Source organism: Lipotes vexillifer, unplaced genomic scaffold, assembly GCF_000442215.2.
Source record: "Lipotes vexillifer unplaced genomic scaffold, Lipotes_vexillifer_v1.1 scaffold1144, whole genome shotgun sequence".
NCBI classification, from domain to species: Eukaryota; Metazoa; Chordata; class Mammalia; order Artiodactyla; family Lipotidae; genus Lipotes; species Lipotes vexillifer.
In genome coordinates this window covers 855,559-865,872 of record NW_006795053.1, presented here as the reverse complement: position 1 = coordinate 865,872, position 10,314 = coordinate 855,559, and positions in this window count along the sequence as shown.

The following is a 10,314-nucleotide window of genomic DNA, read 5'->3' as shown; positions in this document are numbered from 1 at the left end:
AAAAAAAAAAAAAAAAAAAAAAAAGAAAGAAAATTTAAATTATGAAAAGGGAAAATTATTGAATTGAGATGATTGCATATAAACCTCTTAAGGTAATTTAAAGATACATTCATTGCATTAATAACTGAAATAACCATTAAGTCATCACTATATATGTGTCGAGTAAGCAAATTATAATATTTGTGCAATATGAAGAGATTTTTATTTTTTGGCCCTGCCATGCAGCTTGTGGGATCTCAGTTCCCCAAAAGGGATTGAACCCAGGGTCACAGCCATGAAAGCACTGAGCTCTAACCATTGGACCACCGGGGAAGTCCCCATTATGAAGAAACAATCATGTTTATTATTATTCTAGCTTGCTATATACCCTATCACAAAGGAGTCAAAGAATTCTCTCAGAATTGAACTACCCAAAACATTTCAACTAGTTATTTTTTTTAGAGAGAGTGAAGACTAAGTTTGCTTTGAGTAAGAAATTTCAGTGACTTCACTGTATTTTCAGATTTATCTGATGAGATTAACAGCAAGTGTAGTTTGGAATAATTATTTTTTCTGTCTTAAATAGGCCTTACGATTCCACCTGGTTATTGGACACACTTCAGTTTTCTTGACAAACATGAATGGTTCCATTTTAGGGGGAATAGATTAAGATCAAAGAGAGAGCATGGCTAAATTGAATCACACTTTGAACCTTTGTTCAGCTTAATTTGTTAGCAAATATGTAATTTCTTTCACTCCTGGGGTCACAAGTATTCTATATCCTCTAATTCCTTTTGTCTGAAAAAGGGAAGGGATTTGCAATATACTAGTTGAATAAAATAATAATAATAATATTAAGATTTTCTTCACAGTTTCCAATTGATTAAGTCAGATTCCCTTAAAAAGAAGCTACAATTTCTAATTATCAAATTGTTCTCTGTAACACTATTACTTCCACATTGACCAAAAAATATACAAAATGTTTATTTTTTAATGTCATTATTTGCCAGTTTAAAAATTATTTTAACTAGTTTTAATCTGCATGTTAAACTGAACTTTTTGGGTTTAAAGCCAGAAACTAAAGGATTCTATACAAAATTCAGTTATATTTGGATCACACAGAAACATTAAATTATGAGGAAAACCGGATTCTTTATGGGACCTGTCGTTCCTGCCAAGTCAAAGAAGAACTTCTATATATGATGCCATTTTTCTATTACTTATTTTGATAATTTGATGACATTTCATCTGCCTTAAAATACCATCTTTTCACTTTTCAAGGGCTGTTTACTTTCAGTCCCTCCTTGGTCAATCTAAATGATTGGTTTTAGTAACATGTCAGTGAATTGTGAATATTTTAATATTATAATATCTACTCAAAATGTATTCATTTCTTTCAGAAAGGTGTATCCAATTCATGGCTTTTACTGTCCTGAATTTTTGGATTCCTTCTCTAATTTTGTCCCTATTTAAAGAGCTATTTCTGTTTTGCTAAAGCTATTACCTATATTCATAAAATGTTAATAAGCATCATAGGAGTTATTATACCAAAATCTTTGTATTCAGAGCCCAGAAACAGACTAACTTCTACTTTTTTAGAAGCTTTGTGAAAATTCAATGACAAGAGTTGACATTTCAGGCCTTTTCCCAAATATATTTGAATGACCTCAACAATACCTCATCTCTTCCATGTTAATACTGTCTTAGCCCAGGTTATAGAAACTTTCTTAGTAAACTCCACATGATATTTGCTCTTTTCCTTCACAAATTGCCTTGAGTGAAACTTTTTGTGGGGAAGTCTTGAATCTAAGGGCAGAAAAATGCAAATTTATGCAAAAATTTTATTCTTTCTAATGGATCAGAATGTAACAGAAGAAGTAGATTTTTCCTTGACAGAAAGGGAGAAACACATACACCTCCTTAGAATCAGCATTTGAAATTTTAGAATAGACCCAATTTAACAGGAAAAAAAGTAAGCTTTTGTCTAAAATATTCAGATCATTCAAGTAAAATATGTTTTTACCTTTATTTTTCCTGGGTTTTAACTATGTACTTATGTAATTATAATTTTGCTTGTTATTCTGTAGATGTGTCTCTAATAATTTTGTCTATGACTAGAGATATATAGTTATTTCTTAATTAAAAATATTGAAAGCATACTTAATCTGAGATTTCTCTCACCTCTGCTTTGTGAATACATTTTTTTAACTTTTTATTTTATTTTGGAATATAGTTGATTAACAATGTTGTGTTAGTTCAGGTGTACAGCAAAGTGATTCAGTTATACATATACATGTATCTATTCTTTTTCAAATTATTTTCCCATTTATGTTGTTACTGAATAATTTTATTTACCCTAATATCCATAATATTTCAAATATATATGGTTTAAATTGTATTGTTTTCCATCTTGAATTTTACCAAGGAAAACAAGTGGATATACATATTATTAATTATCATTTTCTTTACACATGCACATTGTTTAAATAAGGAAAAATTAGTCCTTGCAGTTAACAGCGTTTAATATCAGTTATTTGCAGCAATGCAAGCAATTTCTGTACATAAGCATAGGTAGCATGAAGTGCTCTGAACATATGCTGCAAACTCTCAGCTATCCTGGGAGGCATATTCACTGTATGGATTATCTGTGTAACTTTTAAAAAAACTTTTATTTTATATTGGAATATAGTTGGGTAACAATGTTGTGTTAGTTTCAGGTGTACAGCAAAGTGACTCAGTTATACATATACATGTGTCTATTCTTTTTCAAATTATTTTTCCATTTAGGTTATTACAGAATATTGGGCAGAGTTCCCTGTGCTATATAGCAGGCCCTTGTTGGTTATCTATTTAAAATATAACAGTGTGTACAAAATTATATGTTGATATCTCTGATTGTGTTAGAATGATGTTACATATCCATTGATTCCAGGTCATCAACTTAGTCTGGTCTTTCTGAAAAAGCTCCTAGGTTGTTCGCCTGTCTGAAATCCCTGGATTTAAGCCTTGGTTTTCCATAAATCCTGCAGCTTCTAATCAGTCAGTTTTCTCTGCCAATCAATCTTTTCTCAGTTGATCTTACTTAGCTCTCACACTGTGTTATAATCTGAGGCTTTGGCCTGGTATTATACTCTTAAAAATAAAGTTTAGTTTTCTTACAAAGTAGAGAACAAAACTGAGAAGTCTAAGAAGGCATTTTTCCCATCAAAAGTATATCTTTCCAGCTGATTTAAATCATCTGTACTGAACTAAGTAAGGTATGGATGTTATCAAAATGGCATCTAGATTTTAGACCTTATATTATTGCTATTAACATTTATATAACATTGAATATTTTAGTTCTTTTGGATTCTGCACCCTAAGGAAAACAACTTTACAGCCTATCCAGCAGATTTTTTATTTTTTGAAAAATAAATAATTGTAACAATACAAGTTAACTAAATGTCACAAATGTCAATATTGGAAACAAATACAACAAAAGAAAGAATATAAATGAATTCCTTAAAAAAAATGTATGGTCTAGAATGAAATACTGTTCCACATGAGTCTACTTTATAAAATACTCCAAAATACTTTCTAATCAGAAATAGCTTATTTTAGAATTTATTTATTTAAAATTATTTAGAATTATCTATTTAGAATTATTTACCTTAGAAAAAGTAATTATTTCAAAATGTTGAATATATTACACTTTGTTATTCATGCAAATGTGTCCCTGTACACATGATTAAACTTGTTCTGTAATATGATTATATATAATATATTGTAATGATAATATTATACATTTATATATATTAATCAAAATACAGACAAAGTTTAATCCCATGCACAGGGACACTGTTTATATAATATTATATAGTATTACAGATATAATATTTTTGTAATACATTATATATATACATACATATATATGTATATATATATATATATATATATATATATATATATATATATATAGGCTGGTTAAAGCTTCTACTTCTAATACTCTAATATAAATTGATTCTTTAAAATTGATTGTTTAATGAAAACCATATCATTTCCTATAGCTGGCTCAACAAAGACCAGTAACATTACTACTAGAAAACTTTTACACTGTTTCGCTTTGACAAAATAGAAGAGACATAAGAAACAACAGAATTGAGATGGCTGTAAGACTAATGTGTGAATATGAAACATTTTGAAAGCTGGCTTTATATATTGAACTACTTTAGGAGTCTACTTTCCAAAATGGTCTCCACTAGCCACATGTGGCTAATAAACATTTGAAATGTGGTTTAGTCCAAATTGAGAAGTGCTGTAATTGTAAAATACACACCAGATTTCAAAGACTTAGTATGAAAAAAAGACCATAAAGTGTCTCTTAAGATTTTTAAATTGATTAGATATAGAAATTATTATATTTGTGGTATATTTATTTTTAAAATTAAGTTCCTCTTTTTTTTTAAATTTTTATTAGAAAATTTTAAAAGATGTATGTGACCCACATTTAAGTCTCATATCATAGTTCTTTGTAGTACTGCACAGCTCTAAAATATTGCAAAACATTAACATGATTTTGTGAAGATTTTCCTACTGACCTTGAATTTCCTGTACTTACATTGGCTGTATATTTTCTTTTGACAAATCCTACTTATTCTTGTTAAATCCAGGTCAGTTAACCTGTATGCTATTATTAAATGTAATTTCATTTAATTAGAGTCTGAATTTATCATATGAACAACCTTGTTTGGATGCAGGTAAATTTTTGCTAAAATTCTTTAATGTGTCTGACATCCATCTAACTATAAGCCAGTGTTCTATATTCAAAGTCATATTTCCTTTGAATATAGAACACTGGCTTATAGTTAGATGGATGTCAGAGTAAACAGAAAATAAATAAGGAAAAGATGTTTTATTGTCACTCTTAATTTCTTGGAACCATAAATATGAAATAAAATATTTTAATTTGTGCTGTGGTTACAGGTATTGTGAAAATTTGTTCATTTTCTTCTTTTACAAGAAATTTTATGAAAAGTTTTATGATTAAATTATTTTTTCAGAATTATGCTGGCTTGATATTGCTTTTCTTAATAAAACTCCTTAGGTGTAACTTACATATTTTATATATATTTTATCAAAGGTTTGTTTTGAGTAACTTAGAACCAAATTCAAACCATGAAATCAGTGTTACAGATATAAATGGAAAAGAAGAGAGTAATAAGAATAAAATCTTCCAAATGTAAACATTCTGCAAAGAAACATGTCATATTGTACTAATGCAAGATTGAAAAAATATTCTCATGCTTTATGCTTATCATTCTCTTGCCATTTCTTAAAAAATAATTTTAAAATATAGATAGATGCTCACTGCTTTTATTGTTACTTTTATCCATCTTGAAGTGGTTTTGGATGACTATGGCATCTCAGAGTACAAGAAATAATTTTGCTCTGAACGAAGGGGAAAAGAAGTGTATTGTATTGAAATACTTAGAGAAAAATTTATCTCAAGAAATTGTTTCAGTAAAAACGGTGCTCTACTTAATCATGTTCTGATTAAATGGATTGTAGTGTTGAGACTTCATTCTGTGTGATAATGGGAAATTGTCTATGTAACATGCCCAATATTCTATTACTTTAATTTGGCATGACTATTGCTTTTAGCTGATAAATTAGCCACTAAGTATGAGAAAATGGAACCAATAAATTAATCTATTAAAATAGTGGCTACAAGAGAATAATTAAGTATTGCAGCCTTAAACGTGTAACTTCCCTTTTTTGAGATATTGTCCAGCAAACTGAACTTACTTGAGAATGTTGAAATATACTTCAAAGGAAGTAACATTTCCTTTAATAGCCTGTTATGAAAAATCAAAAAATGATTTGAGTGTAAGTGTATAGTTGTTATTATATGATCTATCAATATTCATTCCTATTGTATGTAAGTAAGTTGGACCCTGACATTGACCACGTACGGGAAAAACAGACTTAACTTATTTCTTTGGGCTTCCCAGCATCAACACTCCATCTTTGCCTGCCCTCTGACAGAACTTCACTGTACCACACCCAGCAGCTATCTGCTTGTTCCAAATTCAGTCCGTGTCCCCAGTATGTATCCCATTTTCTGTTTCTTCCTTCAGATGAGATAAGCGCCCATCGAATTTGTGCACCACTCTGATATCAGGCACCTAACTGTATGTGTAACGTTTCTGTGTATAGACTGAGAGGTAGCCATACGTAGGAACTTCGGGCTGATTTTTGCACCTAGCTACTTGATTCATACAAATCCTGTCCATCCTTCAAACTCCAGCTTAAGGGACCTTCTCTTCATTCTCCCCAGCCATGATCACTCACAACGTTCTGCTTCTTCAATGAACTTCTAACATTTACTACTCTTTAAGAAACATGAGTGAATACAGCTGAGTCGGAAATAAATACTACAGAGGAATCATAATAACAGAGATACCTGCTCTCACCAAGTTTCTATTCCAGTGGGGAAGAGAGATGATAAACAAGAAAATAAATTAATTGCAATACATTAGATACACTAGTATATGTAAATTGCAGTTATCTGGTCAGGATTATTAGTAAATCAAACCTCAGAATGAATTACTTTAGGAAACAAAGAAGTTGGCTTTTATCATGAACACAAAGGGGAGAATAGTCACACTGAGAATATCAGGATCTCAGCTGGACTTGAGGAAGAAAGAGTAGTATTCTTGGAGTTTAAGCAACACTAGCTAGAAAGAGCTACAACAAAGAGAAAGAGGATTTAGATAGCCATAGAGCAATTTTGAAGAGCCAGAGAGGCATTTGGAACTCAAGAGGTAGGGTGAGGGTTGAAGGAAGCCAACAGATTGCCCTTATGCATGAAGTGGTTTGACAGAATTTGCCACTTTTATTTGAGCTGTCAAAGTACCTACCACTGTGTATTGTTTACTGTGAAACTTGTTAAAAATGAAACTCACTTTAAACAGAAGTTAGGTAATATTTACTTTTTTATGTTGATAAGTATCCTTATAAAGAGAGTCAGTTTTATATTTATGGTGACTGAATTTTAAAAATTCTGTATAAGGTAACTTTTTAAGCAAAGGGATTTTTGTAATTTTAAAATTCCATGTTTAAATAATAACTGACCTATAGAATTGTTTTCCACGATTTTCTAAACTTTTATTTTAAGGCTTTTAAAATCAAATTTCTACCTTTTAAGATGGAGGAAAAATAGGAAAACTAATTTGGAATATTTGATTTCTGTAATTATATTTCAGTGCATCCTTTTGATGACTATTCTCTAAAAAATTCTTGCAGGTTTCACATTGACAATGATATGTTCTTTGGAGACCCTAAGACACTTCCAAAAGACCCCACAATTTTTCAGTGAACCTGACAGTTTCCTGTTTCTCAAGCCAAGTGTCCTAGACATTCTGAAAAGCCCAGCTGAAAGTTCTATAGAAAAGACAGAATCTCTAGAAGAGATAGAGACCTAACCTGTTTAAATTTTGAGCTGCAAAACATAAGAAAATGCCAGTAGGCCCTTCAAGCATTTTGCATACAGAATGATTAATACATAAATTAGTTAGGTGGTAAGAGTTTGCAAGAAATCCCTAAAATTTTAATGCAGTAATATAATGCACAGAAAAATGTGATAATTATTTCAAACATTTTCCTACAAAGCCTTTTCCTGTACCAGAAACATATTTCTTAACCTAGTCTTTCTAAAGAGCTGGCAATGGTAAACTGAAGTGACATAAATATTACATTCAAATCAACAATCATTATTTATTTAAATTATTAGTAATGCATAAACTTTGTTTCTCATCTTTTCTTCATTTGTAAGGAAAATTAGTGATGAGAATTAATATATTTTAGGAATGTTGCACATTTTTGGCAGTTGTGTTTCTATTTTCGATGTTCCAGTAGTGGATTTCAGTAACTAATAGGAATATGACCACTCATATCATAATTTAGATGAATCTTTCTCAAAGGAAAAAGCCCAAAGGGTAACAGTATAAAGCTGTTTAAGGGAAATATCTTAGTGTTTCCAGAAACTTTTCAGTAATTTTTAAACAAATTGTAACCACAGATGAATCTAAACTGAATACACACACTCACACAATACTGAAATATAGAAAGCATGGATATAGTGGTTTAAATACATAGATATTGCTTTTTCCCTTCTTAAAATAGAAGTTTGGAGTTGGGAAGTCCAGAGCCCAGAAGGCATTAAGCAATGCTGTTAGTCACCACACTTTGTTCTACCTTCATCTCCTGCTATTTATGGCATGTTTATTACCTCATGCTCATTACCTCATTTTTCTAAGATGGTTGTCATGTATCCATATTCATGATGTGAAGATGGTGGAAGGGATGAGAGAGTCAAAACTATGCCTTATCTCTTTGTCTATTTTTTATAAAGAAAATGAAACATTCCCAGAAGCCTCACACAGCTGATTTCCAATCTAGTCTCCTTAGTAGGAACCATGTCATACCTCCCTGCCCTACATGGAATGTGCCTAGAGAAAGGAGATCGTAAGAAAAGCTTAGATTAGAGAGTTAATGATGTCTGCCATTTTCTAATTATTTATATTACCTTAAAGTTTATCTGTTGCAAATCCAGTGTAACTCAGTAAGAAATATTGCATTTTGAATGGAAACATTTTGGTTATGCAAAACTTACCATCCATTGTTTGTTGTTTAGCATCTTTCAGTACCACCCATTCTATCCTGGTAGAGCCTTTCTGTTCTTGTGACAACAAAAAAGTCTTCATACATTTCAAATATTCCTTAGGTGGTATCATCCACATTAATTAATTTAATGTAACAGGACTGACAATACTGGTCAATTCTGTGACTACATATAGCAAAAAGGAGATCACATTTTAGAACTGATCATAAAATAACAATTTTTCACATGCACAAACTAGCTATTACAATTTCTTTATGAAAAAAATTGTCTGGGATTATTTAATATCTGAATTCAGAAGGGAAACATAATGCTGAAGTACATAATAGACGTAATTAGTATGATAAATCTAGTAAATCTTAAGTTCTTATAAAGTTGATCACTAAATTTTACCTTACTACATAACAGATATAGAATAATCTGAAATATAAACTGAGACTTAATTAAAATTTTGAACCAGACAATGGTTATCTTAAATGAACTTCTATTTTATTGCTATTCCTCTCTTCTCCCCACAACTAATGACTGATAGTGCTTTAATGCTGCCTCTTACATACCCAATACCCAAGTATACTCTCTCAATACTAGGACTTAGTTCTTTCCAAATTCCACCTTTTTCTTTTCTCACGATTTCTCCCACCCTCATTTCTCTCCTTCTATCATCACCGTCCACCAACAGTTTCTAAGAAATTTTCTCTCAAACATATCACAATGGAAATTGGTTTATTAGTTCATAGTAAATTATTTTTTCTAAAAATCAATCAGTATATTACCTCTCTCTAGGCTACTAGCATTTTAGCAGGGCAGTGTGCATATACAAAGAAATAAAATTCTAGCTGGGCAGTTTTAGCCATTAAAAGCAAGTGTAGCACGTGTATAAAGTTACCTCCCTGCCCTTTGGATTTTTAAGGATATCCAAAGAAAGAAAATACTCTAGCCTTTGAAGAATTGCCTGTTATTAACCACAACAAAAACATGACACAGTTTCCTACATCTTCATAGGTCTCAGAAAGCATAGTTTTAATCTTAACACTGTTTTGCTGTGGCCATGACTCAGTAGGAATCTGTCTCTGTAATTTAGATCCAGCTCTATCTCCCATCTTGCCTCAATTGGCAACGCCCCGTGCTTCCAGATATATAGTCATGTCTGCTCTCTTCCTTTTCCATGATTTCTGCTGTTCTGCCCTCTGTCTCCAATTATTGAAATGCTCTCCAGAATTCTGCTTACTCCTTCTATTTTATTTTCTCTATGGGATTCTCATTTTCTCTTTTTATCTGAAGAAAATTTCCCAGAATGACAATGACTTGATATTTGAATGTCTGTGTCACTTTTTCACTTCTGACAACTTCACCAACTTCGTTTTTCCAGCTTGTTTCTCGGCAGCTCCAATCAGAAATGTCCTTGATCCAATAACAAGTTATAGTAATGGGGTCACACGATGATCTAACCAAGAGTGAAATATTTCTCTTCACATTTTTTCTGAAGAGATTATGTTTTCCATTTTCAGTGTGATTTGCTACTAAATGTTTATGGTAGCATATGTTTATGTTTAAACTTGATATCTTGAAAACAATTTCACAAACAGTTCTTGACTGCTTGTTATTGTTATATGATTCCCATGTCATGTCATATTTTTATGCTCTATGCTGAATGAGTTTATACAATTTACACACTT